Below are 23,972 nucleotides of genomic sequence, written 5' to 3'. Positions count from 1 at the left end.
CTTGTACACTTGGCGAATGGGTAAAAAGATTCTTCTACCTTGCGCAATTTAGGTTTTCTTGTGGATGTGATAATGACTCCCAAAGAACTGATGAAAACATAATAGTTTGTCACATAAACTGAAAATAAAAAAATTAAAGTTCTCACTCAAGGGAAGACTTGAACCAAGGACCTCTCGTTTCGCAGCTGCTCACGCTAACCAGGGGACCACGACGCTGCGGTGCGGGTATTATCCTTGATGTTGCATATCTTCCGCAAGGACTACTCAGTTTATATATTTTGCTCATTTTTTCATAGTTCCACACAACTTCTTCCTGTTTTCTCTATTAATGTGTGTTCAGTTTCTCAAGGCCTATCCACTGTGCCAACTTATAACTAAATATGAGGGGGGGTGCGATGGGGAGGTTCCCTTGTGAGACTCAGCTGTTCTATCTGCATACCACGCACTTTTTGCCTTCCTAATAACATTTTAAGCACCTTACAATACTGTTTGTAATGGGCTGCTGCATTTAGATTTTGACTGTTCCTAACGTTTTGATATAATTGCCACTTTGTTCTACAAGATATTCTTATCCCTCTAGTCATATACCCAGGCTGCCTGCTTGTGCTAGTACCCTGTTTTGAACGTTCTAACGGAAAGCAACTTCCAAATCGCACGAGAAACGTCATGAGAAAAGCATTATATTTATCGTCTACTGTATCAGCGCTATAAACATCTTGCCACTCTTGTTCCTTGATAAGGTTTACAAAGGTCTCTACAGCAACTGGATCAGCTTTCCTAAGCAGCTGATGACTGTATTTAACACGTGTTGCAGCACAAAAATCTTTTAGAGTTAAAATTTGTGCATTATGATCTGAAAGGCCATTCACCTTTTTGCTAACAGAATGCGCTTCTAGTAATGAGGAATGAACAAAAATGTTGTCTATGGTTGTTCTACTGTTACCTTGCACTCTCGTTGGGAAGAATACGGTTTGCATAAGATTATATGAATTAAGGAGGTCTACCAGCATCCTCTTCCTTGCACAATCACTTATACAATTAATATTGAAGTCACCACATATAACTAACATTTTGTATTTCCTATAAAGTGAACCAAGAACCTCCTCTAGCTTTCGCCAAAATGTTGTGAAATCTATAAATAACAACAGTTAGAAGTTTAGCTCAATTAAATTTAACCACACCTGCACAACATTCAAACAACTTTTCAGTGCAGTACTTTGAAACATCAATTGACCCAAATGGGATGCCGTTTTTCACATACATGGCTACTCCCCCACACCGCAAAGAGCTCCTCGAAAAGCCAGCCAACCTGTATCCTGGTAAAGGAAGCCTCTGAATTATCTCCTTATTTAAGAAGTGTTCAGATATACCAATAATTTCAGAGTCAACATCTATAAGCACTTCACTAACTTTATCTCTAATACCTTGTATATTTTGATGAAATATACTAATTCCCTCATTACTCGGATACCTAAGCTTTGCCAAAAGTGGTTCCTTTGTTAGAGAGACTTCCCTTAATCAGGAACACCTATCAGCTGACTTCAATCTAAAAAAAGGTGCAACTCTAACATCCACTACTGCATGAATTTTCCCATGAGTGATCCCACCAACCCCACCTATGATGTCACCTATAAGCTTTGCCAACCTCCCCTTCCCATACCTGTTGAGGTGCAGGCCATGTCTAGTGAAACCCGTGCTGCTGATAGACTCCACCGACACCACTGAAATGTGACCCATGCTTTCTGTCATTAGCGCACCCCCATTTTCATGTTATTACGCCTGACGGCTGTATTAAGATGAGGCCGATCGTGACGCTGAAACAGTTCCACGAAATGCACATTCGTGTTGCCAGTCTGAGTGTCTATCTTTTCCAGGTCACCATCTATGTCATACTCCCCATCCCTATCAATACTATTACCAGCCCCACCCACAATCACTACCTGAACCTCTTCAGTAAAATCCCTACATAACCCCCCTACGTTAACAGTCACCTGAGCCAATCCCGCATTAGGCTTCACAATGCTGGTGACCTGGTACTCACTCCCCAGCACTTCCTGCAACTTCTGTCCCACACCTCTGCCATGAGAACTACCTAACAGCAGAACCTTCTTCTTCCTCTTCGACTTTGCAAATGTTCTAGCCACCGTAACTACTGAGGTCTGCTGCATACTTCCTACATCTACAGCTACTAGAGATTCCTCTCCACTAGACTCTGACAGTTGGTCATATCTATTGTAAACACCAATAGTAAAACTATCTGAAAATCTTCTTCTCCTAGCAGATCTCTTGCCAACAGCCAGCTCCCATTCCCCAACCCCCTTCTCCCTCCTCATCCTATCTAGCTCCTCCTGTGCGTTTTTCAACTGCACCTGAAGGGCACAGATCTTACGGTCCTGCTCCTCTATCAACTTACTCTTGCTACATAACCTGCAGTTCCAGGAGAGGATCTCACCAGAATGTCCACTGTCTTCCCCACTGCATTCCCCCCAGTGAAAATACTTCGAACAAGTCTCACACCGCAATCCACTACTCACGAACCTACGGCAAAGCCCACACTTCACACTTATGGTAAAATTTTACTTTTTCTAAGTTCCGCTACTACAATAAGAAGATGTTAAAAACCTGACTACAATAATCATAAACTTACTCTACAAAGGAAGTAACTACTATTATTAACAGTATTAATACACAACAAATGTGAACATAACAAAAGACTGATACAGAAAGACAATCAAACGTCTAATGACACGGCAACGAAGCTAAAAGCAGTTCCCAAAAGGTTCTTCTGAAATTATTTCACCAGAAAACACAAAATACACCGGTTCAGGACTACTAAAGTTCCTAAATAAACCACTATACACAAACAATTAATTAGTACTTAGCTTTCGATGCGCCGCTACAGCTGCAGCTGGTCAGCGCGGAATGTAAACAGCGGTATGAGGTTAAGTTGCTAGATACGAAACACTCACAAATATCAGGTCACAACACAAGAAAGGCAGAGGTGAATGAAGAAACCACTAATAAGTCACTTATATAGTAAATATTATCACAAAAACCGTTAAAATATGTATCTTAAACCTAAAAATATATAAAAACCTAGAGAGCGATCTCACACGCAGTCACTCGCTTATGACGTCACACCAACTCATTACCTGCTTTGCACTATACCATATTCAAGGTCGATCAAAATCGAAGTGTATCCCTTTAGTAGGTTTATATGTTAGTGATTTACAATAAACTTAACACATATTTCCAACCTTCAGGAAGCTTTTTCTTGCTGGCAATCCGGACAAAATAATGAAAATAGTCAATCGCTTATTACATTTTCGCTTTTCACGCAGTAAAACTGCAGCATCAGGCATGCCGTTTTAATTTATAAATTTCTTACTACTAACTGCACTCATTAGACATATTTCAGACAGTATTCACATATAACACTGAATGTACCAGCAACTTTATTTGGTTGTGCGATACATTGTTCAGGAGATATGATGTCATAAATCCTGAGATGCGTGAGAAACTGCCGCATCATGCAGGACTTTTATATTTATTACTTCCTTACTACTAATTGTATTTACAAAATTTCTCAGGCAGTATCTAAATACGTCACTCAGGGTACCTGCAAAATTACATCAGTAAACTACAGATTGTTCAGTACCTGTGACGTCACAGAGATTAAGCTGTGTGAAAACTAAACTACAGGATGAGACTAGCTAGAGATACTGATGAAATAAGTGTACAAATGAGTTCGAAATATGTTAACTGTATGTGAAATTAATGTGACGTTTTCGTACCCTGACAAAAGTTTGGGTGAAAATCTCCTCCTTGGACCCTGAATCGATTTCAACAAAATTGTTACACATGTTATTATCTGGAAAGAAATACTGTGGGAGTAAGAACCGCCCCCTATTGGGGTGGTGGTGATTACATGGATACACATTGGGGGGAGGTATAGATGGGCAGACAGAGAGGGTGAAGGAGACACAGACACAGATATGTAGTAGGGGGAGATGGTCACAGTGAGTGGGAGTGGCAAATGGACAAAGAGAAAGAAAGAGGAGGAGATGGACAGAGAGAGGGTTGAGGAGGAGGCTGAGAGAGAATTCAGGAGAAAATGCACAGAAAGACTGAGAGGAGGAAACAAGCAGGGAAACAGAAGTGGAAATGACAAGAGAGGGGGGAGGAGGTGATGGATAGAGAGAAGGGGAGGAGGAGATGACCAGAGAGAGGGGGGAGGAGCAGATGAAGGGAATGTGGAGGTGATAGAATTCCAAGAGGAGATGGACTCTGGGGGGAGGAGAAAATAGACAGAGGTGAAAGAAGCAGATGGACTAGGGGGGGGGGGGGGGGAGGGATGGAGAGGCCACAGCAGATGGCTCAGTGGTATGAGCAGATGGACAGAGATAGAGAGGCAGCAGTAGATAGGCATAGAGTGGGACAGGACGAGATAAACAGAGAGTGTGGGGGTGGAGAAGGTGTACAGAGACAGGGGATGGACGGAGAGGGGTCAGAGGATATGGACTAAGAGAGTGGGGAAGGAGGAGATGGGATAATGGAATAAATTCATACCTGGGCAATGCCAGGTATTAAACTAGTTTCACATATAACTAATGCTGTTAAATTTGGAAAAAAATTGAGTTCTTTCTTAACCTAACAGCACCTTATCTTAATTATGTAGGGAATGCAAACTGAGTGCTTCACAATTTATGTGATTTTGGAAAGAAACACTAACACAATCAGTATGCTATCTAAATACTTGGTTTGATTGTTTAGTGGTACTTGCACAATATGGATGCCATGGCAATAATAATGGGATGTTTCACTGTTAATGGTAAAAGTAATATATTGAAACGCTGATCAGCAATGACTCAGACTACGAGAGGAAACAAGAGTTAAAGAATTTTTCTTCATTTCAATGGATTGTTAATTATGGTGTTACTTTACGATGCTGAGAAGATATTCAGACCTGTCCGAATGAGGAGGACGCTGGTACTAAGTAACACTAGGCTTTGAACAATGTGTGAGCCACCGGTGATTTGCCGTTGACAGAAAGAAGAGAATAGCGCACACATGAACAAAAATGTCAGTCACTGTTTAGTACCACGAGACTATGTCAGCAGAAGATATTCTATGAACATCAGTATAAGGAAAAGGATCAAATATGTTTAGAGACAATTGTCAGTGCCAGTGCATTTCTTCATCCTTCCACCTAGCCAGGGCTGGTAATATCACTTCCATTGGCACGTCTAGGATGACAGACAGTTCGTAGTAGTCAGTCTCGACCTACTCGTAATTTTTTCAATTTGCTTCTTGTAGAAGGACGACATACCAATCTGGATGTTCAATGACAATGTAGAATTCAAAGAGCTGATGAGAATTTTTAATAATCATTCTTTCCTGTGATAAAGAAATTCATGTGCAGAGATAACGATTTTAATAATCGGTCATTTCAATATGTCCAAGAATTAAATATTTTGTTATTGATTGACAAAAGTAATTGAACATGATTGTTGTTTATCACTTGACCCATGAAAGCAAGAGTTGTTATATTATATGTAGAAAGAAAAGGGAATAGCTGTGTTGTCTTTCTAGAATAGACCCCAAACTCTCACTTTTATTGATTCACGCATTCTAGGTATGTTACAGCAGCATTTCTAATGATTTGTGTTACGATCCGCATCTGATATTAGCTGCCTTACAGGGCCAGGGTCATATTTATTTAGATAATCTGTTTGACACCCTGGACTTGAGAATACGGTTCAGATGTTTGGCCATTTGCACGCTTTGTGGTAAACTAAGTTTGCACCCATTAGTACACTCACTGTGCAGATACGAAGGTCGGTCGTATGACAAGGCTATACTTTAAAGTTATATGATTACCCCTAACTTGGCCACTATTTTATTTACGCATTAATAAATTTTATTAATGTTTTAATATTGCTATCCATTTGTATTTTAAATGTCATTATTAGTTTTTATGAACGGTTGTGTACCATGTACCTCTGTTTTTCGTAATATGCCCTCTATTTTATTTATCCTTTTTGCCGGTTATAAAGATTATTGTTATCATACTGTGACAGTTGACATTTCTATGGTTATTCACTGTACACGTGCTGTGTAGTAATAAAAAAGTTTCTTTGTTTTTGTTTGTACAAGTGCTTTAGACGCTGACCAATTACGTAACATATGTTAAAATAATTTAACTTTTCGGCCATTGTACTAATTTCATTTTATCTATACAGATTATCCGATGCCCTTGACAACTTGTTTTACAGTTATAAATAGTTGTGTTGCTTTAGTTCTTCTTGTGTGGGGATGGTTGGCAACACGAATGAACCTGGTCACAATGCTGTTGTACCTCTCTGTGGTCACAATTTAAATTCTGCCAGTCTGCTCATGTTCGCCGCCAGTCAAACATGTAACTATGTAATCCTTTGGTTTTTATCTGAACCAGTGTGGATAACTTTTGTAAAATTTTGGATGTTTCTGGTCTTCATATATCGTATGGTTCCATTTTGCTACATGTGTCTTATCTGTAATAATTTGATGTCCCTGCTCCTCGGTATATTCTAGCCCTAAGTTGCTCCATACATTTGTATGACACAAGTATCCATTTGATTTATACAGATTCTGATAATGGGGTACAATTTCTTCATCTGCGACCAACTCAGCATATTGCAGACTACGTAAGTTTATGGTGCTGGACATGACGCATTGCGGGCGAGACGTCAGGGACGAGCGAAACCATTGCACTGCACTTCGAGAGAAATTAGGGCTGCTAACTTTGACAACATGTAAAGAATGACACCTTACTACCATCATACGTTTATATTAGGAAAAGGTGTTCTGCAGGGATTCAAAAGGGAAAAGTATGTGGAACAATGCGATATCTGCGTTTTATTAAGCTTTCAGTGAGATATAGCAAACGCAGGACGAACATTGTCCTCTCGTGCGTGATGTGGAAGTTAAGTTTTATAACAATATCAGTCATTAAGCAGCCGCAAAACTAAGTGGAAATATGGAAGCATGACTCATCAGAAGAACTGCTTGTGGTCATCAGGGAGTACTACGTAATCATCCAATTGAGTTCCTAGAACACAGTATATATAGTCTCAGGGACATGGGTTAATCAAACACGGACAATTACCTATAAACGTTTTCTTCGTAATTACTAGTGAATGCTTTATTGTATATTGAAAAGAGTGTAGCGAATAACTTGACACCTGTTTTCATATCCAAATACACATTTGCAAGACTTAAACAAGGTCATGTCAACATTGAAAGCAGTTACATTTTCATTTAATTTACTTGGACTTTGCTTCATGCGTCTGCGTTCTGTACCACGAGTGTTGCATCCAGCGGATTCTGCGATAATGATGGAATGTCGATTGCTCGCTCAGCTGGGCGCTGCTGCTTGCAATATGCAATGCCAAGAGCAGCGCTGAAAGCTGGCTTAAAGCCTCTCGCCGGTAACCAGCCACCGGCAACCAGCCGCGTATATCTGCGCTGGTGCAGCCTTCGGAAGCCGGTTCAATAAACAGATAGTAGCGCCTCCCAGAAAGAAAGGTTTGCCATAAAAATAATATTAGCTACCAAGGTGTCATAAAAAAATAAACCAAGTCCCTCCAAATCCTAATTACGCAAATGGTAGGCAATATCATAAGATTATTCTTATCCATTACGGATAACAAACTGCACCACACACACACACACACACACACACACACATACACAGTCTCCATCCTTATAGAAGGAGCAGTCAGCAGCGAAAGCCAGTTCGGATTGTGTGTGTATACCTTCAGTTTTGCCTGTCTTCAGTTCTTGGTACTGAGCATTACCACACTGTGGTTACGGATTACTTCTTTGGATTACGAAATGGATTTATTTCGTCAGACATGATGGTTTTTGTTGCTTTTGTATGATCTTTGTGTATGAATAAATTCCTAAGGGACCAAACTGCTGAGGTCATCGGTCCCTAGACTTACACACTACTTAAACTAGGTTAAACCTACTTATGCTAAGAACAACACACATATGCGTGCCCGAGGGAGGAATCGTACCTCCTGCGGGAGAGGCCGCGCAATCCGTGACATAGCGCCCCAAACCTAGGGGCCACTCCGTGCAGCTTGTATGATCTTTACTGAACAATGGAATTACTGTCACTTCTCTAGAGAGACTAGTTAAGTGACTTCTTGTTGATAATTTACTGAGTAAAATAAATTTTTTCGGCCTGCACTGATATAACAACCAGTCTCCCAAAGAATAGAGAAATAAAGCCGAAATTGATACGAATATATACTGTACTTCCCACAGTGTTGATGTTAGACCTCACCCGCTGTTATCTAAATCTTTTCATTTCAAGTCTGAGATTACGTCCAATTTTAACATTAATGTTTGCAAGTAGGAATCTTATTTTCTATTTACAATAAATTCGTTCCGCTTTGTTGGTTGCAGTAGGCACCTTTCCTCTCTCTCTCATATAAATCGATGTTTGTAAACATTCTGAAACCCATTGTGAATGACCTACATACACTGAAACTTTGAAGATGCGCAGAGCACTTCTCCAACACTAAATGATTAAGAGTGCAGAGACATGCCGCCATCGTAGACGTGGTAGGAAACTGTTTCGCGCAGCCCGAAAGGTCAGTGTTCGAAAGAGCTTTGACAGTGAATAGCCATCAGATGAAGTGGAAACGATAAATCCTCCCACGCAGTTGTTTTGCTGCCCAAATAATAAAACTTTTGATTACTTTTAGTATCTCATTTCGTAAATCCCTCAGCGTCACCTGACTTAATGCGAGCACAATACTTTATCCTTTTTCCACTTTTCGTGACGTCCACTTTACGACCTTTCTTCGGGACACTATCCATCCTGTTCTACTACCCTCACGAGTCATTTGATGTTTGTGACAGAACTAAAGTGCCCTCGGAAAACTACAAATTTTTAATGTTTTGTCCGTAAGCTTTAGTTTCCTTTCCTAATTTCTCCTTAGGTCCCTAGATGTCTCTCTTAATACATAGACTGAACAGCGTTGTAGCTCCCTACTCAATTATTGCTTCCCTTATATGTCCTTGGACTCTTACAGCTTGAGTTTGGTTTCCGTCAAATTTGTTGAACATCTTTCGCCCCCTATATTTTATCCCCATTAACCTCACTATTTCAACAATGTCAAAAGCTTTTCCTAAATATACAAACACTATAAACGTTTTTTATTTCTTTTCAGCCTACCTTTTAAAATAAGTTTTAGAGCCAGTATTGCCTGGTATATCCCTAAACTTCCATGAAAACCAAAATAATGTTTACTGAGCTCGAGTTCTACCTGTTTAATCATTCATATGTTCGAATTAATGTTTTCCAACAATGACATATTATATTGATGGTTCCATATGATTGGCCCTAGTCTGCATTCTTTTGGAATCATAATTATTACACTTTTCTTATAGTCTGTGTATATCGTCTGACACAAGTATCTTGCGTAGCAATTGGAATAGTTTTAGCATGACTGCCCCTCCAATGATTTCAATAATGCTGAAGGAATCAGGCAAAGTTTTGACGTTCAAGGAGCCTCTCCGCACTAGCGTCTTAATAATTCGTGCAACTGCGTGGCTCTTCGCACTTGGGGATGCGGTTACATAACCCTACACCGCTGTATTGTTTTTACAGCATTTCCTTTACATTCACCATATAAAAGTAGTATATCCAAATTATCCTAACTGATTTACATGTCTGCACGCAACGAATGCTGAAGCAGAAATGAGCGGCCTGCGGTGCAGATAGGTAAACAGGCAAATGTGTTGACTTTCCGACACAGCGTAGGACGAGAGCTCTACTTGGCAGTCTTTGCACCGCTAATGACGATTCAAGCCACCATGCTACTAATTCTAGGTCAGTTCTCGATTCATTTAAATGCAGGTTTCAACGTCAACATTATCAAACGCTGTATCACTGTAACTGTCTTCTTAAGAGCTATGAAATACATTTATAAAAAGTATATGGTTCCATTTAAAGAAACGTACTTGCTTCAGTATTTCCGTTGATATCAGGGATAAAACATTAACATTAACCAAACATAAAAATACAATCGCCTTTACGCCATAACAGTAGTCGAAAACTGCATGTCAATAAGCGTAACCGTCCACGAAATAAAAGGGTTGTTACAAGACTCACGCTTATACTGAAAATGATATCGAAGTCAATAAGCGTGAGGTATTGCTAACCTGTGATTTTCTGATACATCAGGAACTATTTGCCTAGCAGGACGTGCTTTTTACCCACGTACAGCTTTCACTTCTCTTGGTGACTCTGCAGTACTCACTTGATTTCGAGACTAGGCGGTACTCACTTTTCTTGGAAACTTCTTACAGAGACCTGATGGACGCCAGTTGAGATAGATGTGACGAATGATACAGCCTTATTTCTGATTGTAGCAATGATTAACCCAGTATCTATTTCGGAGCCAGACATAAAGTGTTTTGTTGTAGCCTTAGAAAGGGGGGTGTATGTTGTTACCCGCAACGTGTTAATCTTTCTGAAACATTACTGCTCTCAATAATAATAAGTTATTGTGTGCAGATGTGTAGAAGATAAAATAACCATAACGAATATTAAACGATCACGAGCTGTGAATGAAACGTTCACGCTTCTGGCGACCCATTTATAGTTTAAAAGAATATTAGTGCCATTGGTAATAGATTACTATCGTTTGGCACAATCGCAAACGCTTCAAAACACCACCTGGTTATCAGTCTACACGGGGAATTATCATGTCTGAAAGAGAAACAAAGGAAAAGATAATACTGTGAAACATTTTTTAACTTTGTGCTCCATTCAGAGTGATGAAGCATTGCGTCTGGTTGAGATCATCATCTGCTGCTTTCATTCTACGAGTTTGAAATAGTAACTAAGTATTTATTTATTTTTCCACTCATAGAATTTTTTAAATCTAAGGTGTTTCAGAACGTGTTAGCCGATTCCACAAGACTAAATCGTTTACAAGACTGATGACAGTTACTTTAGGCGAACTTTAACTTACGGACAGAACTTCAAGCTATTTATTTTGGAAAGAGCCATTCTATTTCGCAAGGGTCTATCTTGCACATGCATCCACACACAACCTTGCGGTGAGTTTTGCAGTTATGCTTAGGATCAAAGTTCTCTTATACTTTTCACCAATGTTTAATGTGTCCTCTACCAGACGCAAGTACCTAGACTATAGTGAAACTCTTTCCGTTTTTCTGCTTGCATGTTTGGAACTGCTGCATTCACTGTTACTGTAGACAGCGTCGCGGTTGTGGGAAGAGGAGTTTCGTAGAAAGTCTTTCACGAAGTGCTGCCTCACCTGTCCTCGAAGGAAAATTAACTTTGGAACGTCCCCTTAGAAAAATTAATGAATTACTGTGCTGATAAACCTCTATGTTATTTGATTTTCAAACAGCTGAGCAAAACTAAAAGTACTCACACATTACTCTCTTTACTTATTCTGATAAACACTAAACTGACAAACAATATTTTTATCGCAACGCAATCTGACTTTCAAAAATCCCTACAAAAGAATGGCCCTGATTAACAATAACCTATACCTTTCATGAATCACTTACCCCACAAAAATCTTCGTTACTCGAACTACTGCAATACAGCGAGCGCCAATACTGCCAGCTAAATAAAAGATTCTAACTAATGAAGGCACTAACTACTGACAGGCATAGTTAGCAAATGAAAGATTTTGATAGAGAACAAACAATGTATTTACCTTAAAGTGTTACAAAAAAATACGGCCAAACTTTCAGGAAACATTCCTCACACACAAATAAAGAAAAGATGGTATGTGGACATGTGTCCTGGAACACTTAATTTCCATGTTAAAGCTCATTTTAGTTTCATCAGTATGTACTGTACTTCCTCGATTCACCGCCAGTTGGCCCAATTGAAGGAAGGTAATGTTGACTTCGGTGCTTGTGCTGACATGCGACTCATTGCTCTACAGTACTACCATGAAGCACATCAGTACGTAGCATCAACAGGTTAGTGTTCATCACGAACGTGGTTTTGTCGTCTGTGCAATGTTTACAAATGCTGAGTTGGCAGATGCTCATTTGATGTATGGATTAGCACGGGGCAATAGCCATGGCGCGGTACGTTTGTATCGAGACAGATTTCCAGAACGAAGGTGTCCCGGCAGGAAGACGTTCGAAGCAATTGATCGGCGTGTTAGGGAGCACGGAACATTTCAGCCTATGACTCGCGACTGGGGAAGACCTAGAACGACGAGGACACCTGCAATGAACGAGGCAATTCTTCGTGCAGTTGACGATAACCCTAATGTCAGCGTCAGAGAAGTTGCTGCTGCACAAGGTAACGTTGACCACGTCACTGTATGGAGAGTCCTACGGGAGAAACAGTTGTTTCCGTACCATGTACAGAGTGTGCAGGCACTATCAGCAGCTGATTGGCCTCCACGGGTACACTTCTGCGAATGGTTCATCCAACAATGTGTCAATCCTCATTTCAGTGCAAATGTTCTCTTTACGGATGAGGCTTCATTCCAACGTGGTCAAATTGTAAATTTTCACAATCAACATGTGTGGGATGACGAAAATCCGCACGCAATTGTGCAATCACGTCATCAACACAGATTTTGTGTGAACGTTTGGGCAGGCATTGTTGGTGATGTCTTGATTGGGCCCCATGTTCTTCCACATACGCTCAATGGAGCACGTTATCATGATTTATTATGGGCTGCTAGAACATGTGCCTTTACAAGTACGACACAACATGTGGTTCATGCACGATGGAGCTCCTGCACATTTCAGTCGAAGTGTTCGTACACTTCTCAACAACAGATTCGGGGACCGATGGATTGGTAGAGGCGGACCAATTCCATGGCCTCCACGCTCTCCTGACCTCAACCCTCTTGACTTTCATTTATGGGGGCATTTGAAAGCTCTTGTCTACGCAACCCCGGTACCAAATGTAGAGACTCTTCGTGCTCGTATTGTGGGCGGCTGTGATACAATACGTCCTTCTCCAGGGCTGCATCAGCGCATCAGGGATTCCATGCGACGGAGGGTAGATGCATGTACCCTAGCTAACGGAGGACGTTTTGAACATTTCCTGTAACAAAGTGTTTGAAGTCTCGCTGGTACGTTCTGTTGCTGTGTGTTTCCATTCCATGATTAATGAGGTTTGAAGAGAAGTAATAAAATGAGCTCTAACATGGAAAGTAAGCGTTTCCGGACACATGTCCACATAACATATTTTCTTTCTTTGTGTGTGAGGAATGTTTCCTGAAAGTTTGGCCGTACCTTTTTGTAACACCCTGTATATCAGTTTATTTACAAATTTACTCTTTCTGATGGACACACGTCCAGATCGTCCGCTCTCAAAATTCTGCCATCTCTCTCCCCAGATCCACCACTGCTGGCGGCTCACCTCCAACTGCGCGACGCTATGCGCTGTTCACATCCAACTGCCCAACACTACAATAGCGACTATTCCAACAATGCCAACCAGCCACAGACTTCACACAGCACATGCAGTGATTTTCATATAGAGCGCTACGTGGCGTTACCAACATAAAAACCTAAACAGCGTACTTACAACATACCGTGACATGAGGCGACTTTAGACGGTAATCGACATATTAACACAGTTTTGGGAAAACTTACGTAAGGGACATATCTAGGTATGAGTCTCTTTTTCACAATCTTTCCTGAAAAAAAGACACCGTACCCAAAACAAATGCAGCTTTGGAGAGTGTGTGTCATGATCGAGTACGATTTGTTGCTGCTGCTTTCCCAATATTCTTGGACTGGTATTGAGGGAGCTACTTGCACAAGGGACACACTACTAGCAACCATATGAACCGATAACTAATAACCGATGTCAAGGTAAAATTTCTGTTACGGTGTATAAGTTAATATAGACTCCGAGTTTGTATCTTCATTCATGTCGGAGATACAGTCTTGCGAAGTCGCATGAATATTTTTAAAATACACTGTGTACCTCGTTATTTCTCTCTGTCCCTCTTTTAGTTCTTTTGGTGACCAGTGTAGATCGATCTCGGTTAACTCTTTGAAATCATTTGTGGTTGCGTCAATCGAAAATAAACTCTATCACATTCTCCAATGACAGTGTCATTCTTTGTAAAACTGTATTTTCAGCCAAATCTATCTCGTTGTGGCTCTGAGCACTATGGGACTCAACTTCTGAGGTCATTAGTCCCCTAGAACTTAGAACTACTTAAACCTAACTAACCTAAGGACATCACACACATCCATGCCCGAGGCAGGATTCGAACCTGCGACCTTAGCGGTCTCGCTGTTCCAGACTGCAGCGCCTAGAACCGCACGGCCATATCTCGTTGTATGTTGGAAATAGAGAGTAGCCCAGACATTTATGCATACGTAACGCCTGTAGCAATTTCTACCAAGCTTGGTGCACGTATCACTGGTTATGAGGAAAAAATTATTGCAATAGTAAGACGTTCTAAATGTGAGTATGAGGGTGAAAAAGCCTGAGATGAAGATATAATTCAGGAATACCTACAGGAATTGCTTCCAAATTTGATATATAAATGACACATTATTTGTAAAAAAGTATTGTGGGAGTAAGGTAACGCTACTAGCCCAAGGGGTGTGTCCGGGGTTGACATGGAGAGCATGGACAGTGTTCGAAACAGACCTCTTAGTATTTATTTTCTGAATCTAGTTGACTTGATTTTTTTTAAAAAAGGATAAAGAGCAATTTGTCTCCTATGTGCGTTACGCACTAATTCAACCACATTGCAAGAAGGCGCGCTGCAGCGAACCATTGAATTTGTCAGTGTGTTTCGGAACTCGCTGACATGGCAGAATAACTCATCTACATCTAACGTCCTCTGTGGAGACACATTGTGTAAGTAGAGAACAAGATAGCTGCCATAATGAAAGATGTGTGTCATAGGCGTACGCGGCGTAGCCGCTGGCACGAAGCCTGTTAGCTTATAAAACGTACGCACCTCAAACGTAATTACACGAAGTCGCGCTGTATTTCGTCACAGGCCGCCACAACAACTATGAATGGGACAGAATGAGCTGTCTCTAAGAAATTGGTTGGTCATACCATTAAATTCCGTGTATGGATGCTATGTTGCCGCGGCAGTGATTCATGTGTTCTGTCCGCCCGTTAGGCTTTGCTCTAAGTAATATGGCCACAGAACGGGATCATCTCTAATGACTACGTTGTAGAAGGGTCGCTTAAGCTATTCTCCTTTCTTCTTCATAGCACAGGATAATCATCACGCTATCCACAAACAGTAGCTGTAACGGTCCGCGGAACATCGTCCTCAGTGTTGTTTTTACCTTTACAATGCTGAAGAAAGCACCGAACTACTTTATCGATGGCCCGCCGTCGTCAGATTCGAAGTACACCGGTGGCACGTACGGTTTTGGGCTGGATACTGTTGTTCAAAAATCATAAACGCCTCAGTCTGCGTTGGCACATTAATACCATAACAGGACTGTTGATTTGCAAAATACGGTGCTTTCGGATTGGTACTGCTTCTACCTGTCCAACAACGATGTCTCATACGTATTACATACGTCGTGAAGCAGCACTCCATCGACAAAATGTCGGATGTTGTCCAAGCGTATTAGTCTGAGTATTTTGTTATATAAGGTACCTAATACCTCAGCTGGCTCTCTACAAAGTGATAATCTAATTATGATTTATTAAGTTTTGTTACCACAATTGAATTTTTTTCTGTGAACACACAATGATCAGCCAGAACATTACGACCACCTTCCTAACAACCAGTATGTCCACCTATGACACAGACAACAGCGGCGACGCGTCGTGACATCGAAGCCGTGACGCTTGTGTAGGTGACTGGAGGGAGTTGGCATCGTATCTGCACACACAAGTCACCTAATTCCCGTAAATTCCGGGGATGGGGCCTATGAGTTTTGACGAAACGTTCAGTCACATCACAGCTGTCTTCTATCGGGTCCAGATCTTGCGCGTTGGGGGGTCAGCACATCAATTGGAACTGGCCACTGCGTTCCTCGAACCACTCCAACACACTCCTGGCATAAAGCTCGGTCCTAATTACGTAATTAATCATACAGATCGATACTAATAACACAACTATGTGCATAGCGCTACACAAGGATTGCCTACAATCGCAATACAGCTAAAAAATTGACGAAGCAATACAAATGGTGTTATCGTGCAGGGAAAAAATTTCGCAATACCACTCGAAACTAGTAAAAGATGCATTCAAACTTCACCCTTCACCTACAAGGTGGCGGGAAGAAAGCTGGGGTGTAAGGTACTATCTTTTTTTTTGTGGGAAATATATTCAACTGATGACATGCTGGTGTTGCACAGAGAGGAGTTTAACAAGTGTATTACCTGCAGGCATACAGCTGAGGAATGTATCTATCGTTGCTTGATATCAGAGTTCGCTACAAACACCTGTTCAACAATTACCCGCCGGCCGCGGTGGACTTGCGGTTCTAGGCGCGCAGTCCGGAACCGTGCGACTGCTACGGTCGCAGGTTCGAATCCTGCCTCGGGCATGGATGTGTGTGATGTCCTTAGGTTAGTTAGGTTTAAGTAGTTCTAAGTTCTAGGGGATTGATAACCACAGCAGTTGAGTCCCATAGTGCTCAGAGCCATTTGAACCATTTGACAATTACCCTGCAGCAAAGGTAATCGAAGCCAATACACGCTACCACAACTGATGAAACAACATCACTGTTCTGATTACACTTCGAAATTGTCCACACTGTCATCTAACGAATAACTTATCACCAGGATAACAAAGTACCCGAAATCTACAGTCTCTGCCGGCCGGTGTGTCCGAGCGGTTCTAGGCGCTTCGGTCGGGAACGGCGAGACCGCTACGGTCGCAGTTTCGAATCCTGCCTAGGACATGGGTGTGCGTGATGTCCTTAGGTTAGTTAGGTTTAAGTAGTTCTAAGTTCAAGGGGACTGATGACCTGAGATGTTAAGTCCCATAGTAATCAGAACCATTTGAGACATTTACATATATTGTGAAAAGCAATGGTCCCATAACACTCCCCTGTGGCACGCCAGAGGTTACCTTAACGTCTGTAGACGTCTCTCCATTGATAACAACATGCTGTGTTCTGTTTGCTAAAAACTCTTCAATCCAGCCACACAGCTGGTCTGATATTCCGTAGGCTCTTACTTTGTTAATCAGGCGACAGTGCGGAACTGTATCGAACGCCTTCCGGAAGTCAAGGAAAATAGCATCTACCTGGGAGCCTGTATCTAATATTTTCTGGGTTTCGTGAACAAATAAAGCGAGTGGGGTCTCACACGATCGCTGTTTCCGGAATAAATGTTGATTCCTACAGAGTAGATTCTGGGTTTCCAAAAACGACATGATACGCAAGCAAAAAACATGTTCTAAAATTCTACAACAGATCGACGTCAGAGATATAGGTCTATAGTTTTGCGCATCTGCTCGACGACCCTTCTTGAAGACTGGGACTACCTGTGCTCTTTTCCCATCATTTGGAACCTTCCGTTCCTCTAGAGACTTGCGGTACTCGGCTGTTAGAAGAGGGGCAAGTTCTTTCGCGTACTCTGTGTAGAATCGAATTGGTATCCCGTCAGGTCCAGTGGACTTTCCTCTGTTGAGTGATTCCAGTTGCTTTTCTATTCCTTGGACACTTATTTCGATGTCAGCCATTTCTTCGTTTGTGCGAGGATTTAGAGAAGGAACTGCAGTGCCGTCTTCCTCTGTGAAACAGCTGTGGAAAAAGGTGTTTAGTATTTCAGCTTTACGCGTGTCATCCTCTGTTTCATTGCCATCATCATCCCGGAGTGTCTAGATATGCTGTTTCGAGCCACTTACTGATTTAACGTAAGACCAGAAATTCCTAGGATTTTCTGTCAAGTCGGCACATAGAATTTTACTTTCTAATTCACTGAACGCTTCACGCATAGCCCTCCTTACGCTAATTTTCACATCGTTTAGCTTCTGTTTGTCTGAGAGGTTTTGGCTGCCTATAAACTTGGAGTGAAGCTCTCTTTGCTTTCGCAGTAGTTTCCTAACTTTGTTGTTGAACCACAGTGGGTTTTTCCCGTCCCTCACAATTTTACTCGGCACGTACCTGTCTAAAACACATTTTACGATTGCCTTCAACTTTTTCCATAAACACTCAACATTGTCAGAGTCGGAACAGAAATTTTCATTTTGATCTATTAGGTAGTCTGAAATCTGCCTTCTATTACTCTTGCTAAACAGCTAAACCTTCCTCCCTTTTTTATATTCCTATTAACTTCCATATTCAGGGATGATACAACGGCCTTATGATCACTGATTCCTTGTTCTGCACTTACAGAGTCGAAAAGTTCGGGTCTGTTAGTTATCAGTAGGTCCAAGATGTTATCTCCACGAGTCGGTTCTCTGTTTAATTGCTCGAGGTAATTTTCGGACAGTGCACTCAGTGCCTCAAGGTTTCCACGGGCTCATTCGACGCTCCCCATACAGGCCGCTCCGTCAGCACCAGAGGAAGACTGTGCTCCCAGGTATGGTGGGGTCTGCGGTCACTTTAGCTGGAGGGATTACTGTTTTCCAAGTTGTTGTTGTTCCATGAGGGCCCTGTCTTTCCGATAGATACGTTTAACTGATTGCATGAAGCGTCTTGTTCTCGTCGTTTGCCTAACTCTGGCTGATTTCTGCACACTGGAGACAGTATATCAATACTACCAGAAGTAGCCCTTTGTAGACCACCAGTGGCAAAATAGAACAGGCCTCTATCCCTACCTACCGTGAACAGTTGGAGGGAAGGAGGGAGAGAGGGAGGAATAAGGGGGGTGGAAGAGGGGTAAGACTACCTCCAAGTTGGTTAGGTCGTGAGCACCCATTGAGGAGGACACAGCTGCGACTGCTGCCCCTGTGCAGTTTTCTATGGTCGGTTTTTGCGGTAGTTGTGTTATTACGATCATTTTTTCCAAATCCACAGTACACGTATTGCATTATGACTCATTGATTACGAGTGCTGCTTTTTTCTTGACAATTTCGAAGTGCAATTAGAACAGTGATGCATTCTTCCATCATTTTTGGAAGTGTGGATTGGATTCGATTACGTAGGCTGCAGGGTGTTTGTCGATCAGGCGTCTGTAGCGACTCCGATGTCAAACAGTGATAGATATAGTCCTCACTTGTATGCTTACACTTATTAAACTCCTTTCCGTCGAACACCAGCACATCGTCAGCAGAACGTATTTCCAAACAAAGACAGTAAATAAATTAATAAATAAATAAAGATAGTACCTTACACCTCAGTTTTTTTCCCGTCAACTTGTAGGTAAAGGGCAGAATTTGAGTGCATGTGCCACAGGTTTCGAGGGGTATTGAGAAGTTTTTTTCCCAGCAGGATAACACCAGTTGTATGGAATCATCAATTTATGAGCTGAATTGCTATTTCAGGCAGTCCTTGTGTGGCGCTATGCATATATTTGTGTAATTAAGACCGATCTTTACTCCAATTCCCCAACCAAAATAAAAAAAGTACACTAACCTAACCTTCCTCTCTTGCGTCTGGGCAGTTTCTATATGTTGTGTGGTGCACTTGGACTTTCCCTCCAGAAGGGCAAGGGTTCGAGTCCTTGAAAGGGTATGGCCATTGTTAATTTTCCACTAATTTCCACACGGGAAGAGTATGACGTCAGCACAGCCCTGGGACCAAAATTCGAAACTCGCAACCGAAAATCGAAATTAACGCCAAAATTCGAAATTCCCACCAATAGGCTATGTGCAGTAGGGGTATGATTGGGGAGGGGGGAGGGCATGAGGACCTACGTGCAGGCTGAGAGAAACATGTGGCACCATCTGGTGGTGGGGTGGGTGTGGTGTGGGGGGGGGGGGTAATTAACAATCTGCCGTCCAGCGACACCACAGTGGTGTCATGCGCGAAATAGCAGTCAACAGCCGGCGACACCACAGTGGGGTCGTGTGCATAGTATCGCTCAGTGGCCACCTACACCACGGTGGTGTAATGAGCATAGTATCGCACATGGCCGGCGACAGAAATTTAGTATCTTTTGCATTCTGTGGGAGTTTTGTTTAGGTAACAGTACCTTACATACATCATCAAGTTTTTTGTTTTTATAGGTACTTGTGCACTTTCATCATGGCAGACGAAAAAACTTGGAGTTCGCCACTACATCGTGTACGTCTCATAATGATCCGGTTGGCGGATTTTCCGGTCATATAAAGCAACACCAGCTAATAGGCCTACGTATTTCCAAAACGAATAAACAGAAACAAAGAAACTGCCATGTATGTTCCGAAAACAAAATAAAGGAACAACAGACTTAATGTGCAAGTCTTGTGGAGTTGCGTTACATCTTGGAGACTGTTTGGCTGCATATCATATGAAACAGAAATACCAAGTACCAAAGACAATGCAAATAAACAAATATATGAAACAAACAAATTTTGTATTTATTTACATATGTATATCTTCGAAATTTCATGAAAGTAGGGGAATATGGTTGAGAACGTATGAGAACTAACAATGAGATTAGTAAGACGCAACAATTTATAATCTCCTGTAATGTCAAGAATGGCCAGTGACTAGCCAAGTAATCTGAATTAGCGCTGCCAGAGACAAGCGAATAAATTTGTATGAGGTGGGCAGATAGGAAAGTGTTAATTGATGAATTTAATTAATTTGCATCTCAATTTGATATCGAAATTGCACCAGTAACCCCATTACCCTACTACTGATAATGTGTGGCGCCTGCAGAAAACCAGTGCATGTGTAGTCCTTGCCGCTGCTGATGGGGAAGAGGTGGTGTAGGCCAAGTCATCCGAGGTCCAGGTCTCACATTGTGTGACATGGAAAGTCCCGGTGGGGTCGACTTTGGCCACAGGTGATACTCATGACGCCTTCACCTGCAGCCATCTGCTTCCATGTATGAATGTGGTGTTCCTGGCCGCCAATGATTACTGCTGGCACCTAATCTGGTCACTTTCTCAACGTTATCCTCCATACTGTGGTGCCTATGGATAACCATCAGCGTACTGACAATTACTCGCGATGCTGTAGATAAAGGAGGTGAAGGATGATCCAAAGTTGCCTATCTTCTAGACTCTCTGAAGGACTCCTGCCAACGACTATTGCAGCCCTGTAAGTACTCATGTACTCTTTTGTGGGTGGTAACTGAACCACTATCGTGAGCTTTCACTGAAAGTGCGAATCATTCTCTCTACCGCTCCATTGGTTAGAGGACGGGAAGGAGCAGTATGAAGGTGTTGGATACCGTTTTAGTCAAAAGTATTCGTAAAGATAAATGAGGTAAATTGTGGGGCAACTTTCTGTGACTAGTGCTCTTGGAAGGTCCTCAGTGGCGAAAATTTGTTTGAGCACCTTGACTGTTGGTTTCTGTCATTATTGCACATATTTGCCCGTCGTAACTACTACCACTACAAGCCACATTGTATTCAAGAATTCTCCTGGGGTATCGGCATGTGTCCGCTCCGAACGACAGGATGGTTGAGGTCATAGGATAAAAACTTAGGAGATGCATCTTGGTGAGGGTCACACTCCTAACACTGAGGAAGGGAGGAGGCAAGTGCTCGATTCCCTCGTTCACTGCTGGCCAAAAGACATTACAGTCGTCGATGGTATTCACGTGGGTGATGCCCCAGTGTACTATACAAAGTAGTGAAGGCACATTGCTACGCAGTGTAGGTGGAATGATTATGTGGCAGGACTCATCTCCCATGCCAAGTTCTACACGCCATCCTGAGCTGTTAGACGTCGCCACAAGGAAAAATAAGCATTCAGTATTGCATTGCCCCATGCCAGTGGATGGTCAGAACAGCCTGGTGTCACCAATTTTAGGACCTTCTGGCGTTCCGCAAGGTAGTGTCATAGGCCCTCTGCTGTTCCTGATTTACATAAATGATCTAGGTGATAATCTGAGCAGCCCCCTTAGATTGTTAGCAGATGATGCTGTAATTTACCGTCTAGTAAAATCATCAAACGATCAATTTCAATTACAAAATGATCTAGAGAGAATTTCTGTATGATGCGGAAAGTGGCCAGTGGCACTAAACAAAGAAATGTGCGAGGTCATCCAGATGGGCACTAAAACAAATCCGATAAATTTTGGGTATTCGATAAATCGCACAAATCTAAGGGCTGTCAATACGACTAAATACCTAGGAACAACAATTACGAGCCACTTAAATCGGAAAGACCACGCCGGCCGCGGTGGTCTCGCGGTTCTAGGCGCGCAGTCCGGAACCGCGCGACTGCTGCGGTCGCAGGTTCGAGTCCTGCCTCGTGCATGGATGTGTGTGATGTCCTTAGGTTAGTTCGATGTAACTAGTTCTAAGTTCTAGGGGACTGATGACCTAAGATGTTAAGTCCCATAGTGCTCAGAGCCATTTGAACCATTTTTGGAAAGACCACATAGACAATATTGTGGAGAAAGTGAAACAAAGACTGTGCTTTGTTGGCAGAACACTTAGAAGATGCGACAAACCCAATAAAAAGACAGCCTACATTACATTTGTCCGTCCTCTGCTGGAATATTGCTGCGCGGTGTGGGATCCTTACCAGGTAGGATTGACGGAGGACATCGAAAAGGTGCAAAGAAGGGCAGCTCGTTTCGTGTTATCGCGCAATAGGGGTGAAAGTGTCACTGATATGGTACACGAGTTGGGTTGGCAGTCACTGAAACAAAGACGGTTTTCTTTGCGGCGAGATCTATTTACGAAATTTCAGTCACCAACTTTCTCTTCCGAATGCGAAAATGTTTTGTTGACACCCACCTACGTAGGGAGAAATGATCATCATATTAAAATAAGAGAAATCAGAGCTCGAACGGAAGGATTAGGTGTCCCTTCTTCCCACGCGCCATTCGATAGTGGAATGGTAGAGAAGCAGTATGGAAATGGTTCGATGAACCCTCCGCCAGGCACTTAAGTGTGAATTGCAGAGTAACCATGTAGATGTAGATGTAGAAGTGTAGGATCCTTCTTTCATCTTACTGTGACCACTGCTGCGGTAATCTGCAGCGAGATACATCTATGCAACTCTCTTGAAACAGACGAGCTCCTGTTGCTCGAACTCTGGGTGCAGACAAGCCGGGAGATTGGATAATGCGTCTGTGTTGCAATGGCGAATATTATGTTTGCATACAATATGTTAATTTGTGCTTGGACGTGCAAGGTCCGTCTCTGCAGCTGCTGGTCTATGTTTTCTGGCAGTGATGTTTGAGTACTGAATCAAGCATGCAAGGATTGGTAGGTACCACCACACGAAGCTGAACCCCATAAAATCTGTGTGGAACTTGTGAACAGCGTAGATAATAGCTATGGGATCCTTTTCTATCTGAGTGTAGTTTCGTTGAGCCGAGTTCAAGCTCTGTGAGGTAAATGAAATGGGGAGATCCTTGTTGTACATGGAGGTATAAAACTGCTCCATTTCCATACTGCGAGCCATTTATAGCTAGTACTTATGGTTTTCGTGGAGGATAAAGGAGTAAACAAGGTACCGACTGCAGTGTCTGTTCCAAGGTAGGGCATGCCGCATCACATTCTGAAAACAAACAAATCTACTACTCTTACTTCACAATGCATTCAGTGCATGCAAAATTTGTGCTGTGTTGCCGATAAGCCTGCCATAGTAGTTTATATTGCCTGCATCTACATCTACATCTATGTGATTACTTTGCTATTCACAATAAAGTGCCTGGCAGAGGGTTCAATGAACCACCTTCAAGCTGTCTCTCTACCGTTCCACTCTCAAACGGCACGTGGGAAAAACGAGCACTTAAATTTTTCTGATTTCTCTTATTTTATAGTGACGATCATATCTCCTTTTGTAGGTGTGTGCCAACGGAATGTTTTCACATTCGGAGGAGGAAACTGGTGATTGAAATTTCATGAGAACATCCCATCGCAACGAAAAACGCCTTTGTTTTAATGATTTCCACTCCA

Source organism: Schistocerca nitens, chromosome 3, assembly GCF_023898315.1.
Source record: "Schistocerca nitens isolate TAMUIC-IGC-003100 chromosome 3, iqSchNite1.1, whole genome shotgun sequence".
Lineage (NCBI taxonomy): Eukaryota > Metazoa > Arthropoda > Insecta > Orthoptera > Acrididae > Schistocerca > Schistocerca nitens.
The sequence above is the reverse complement of the archived record's forward strand: the minus strand, read 5'-3'. Positions refer to the sequence as shown.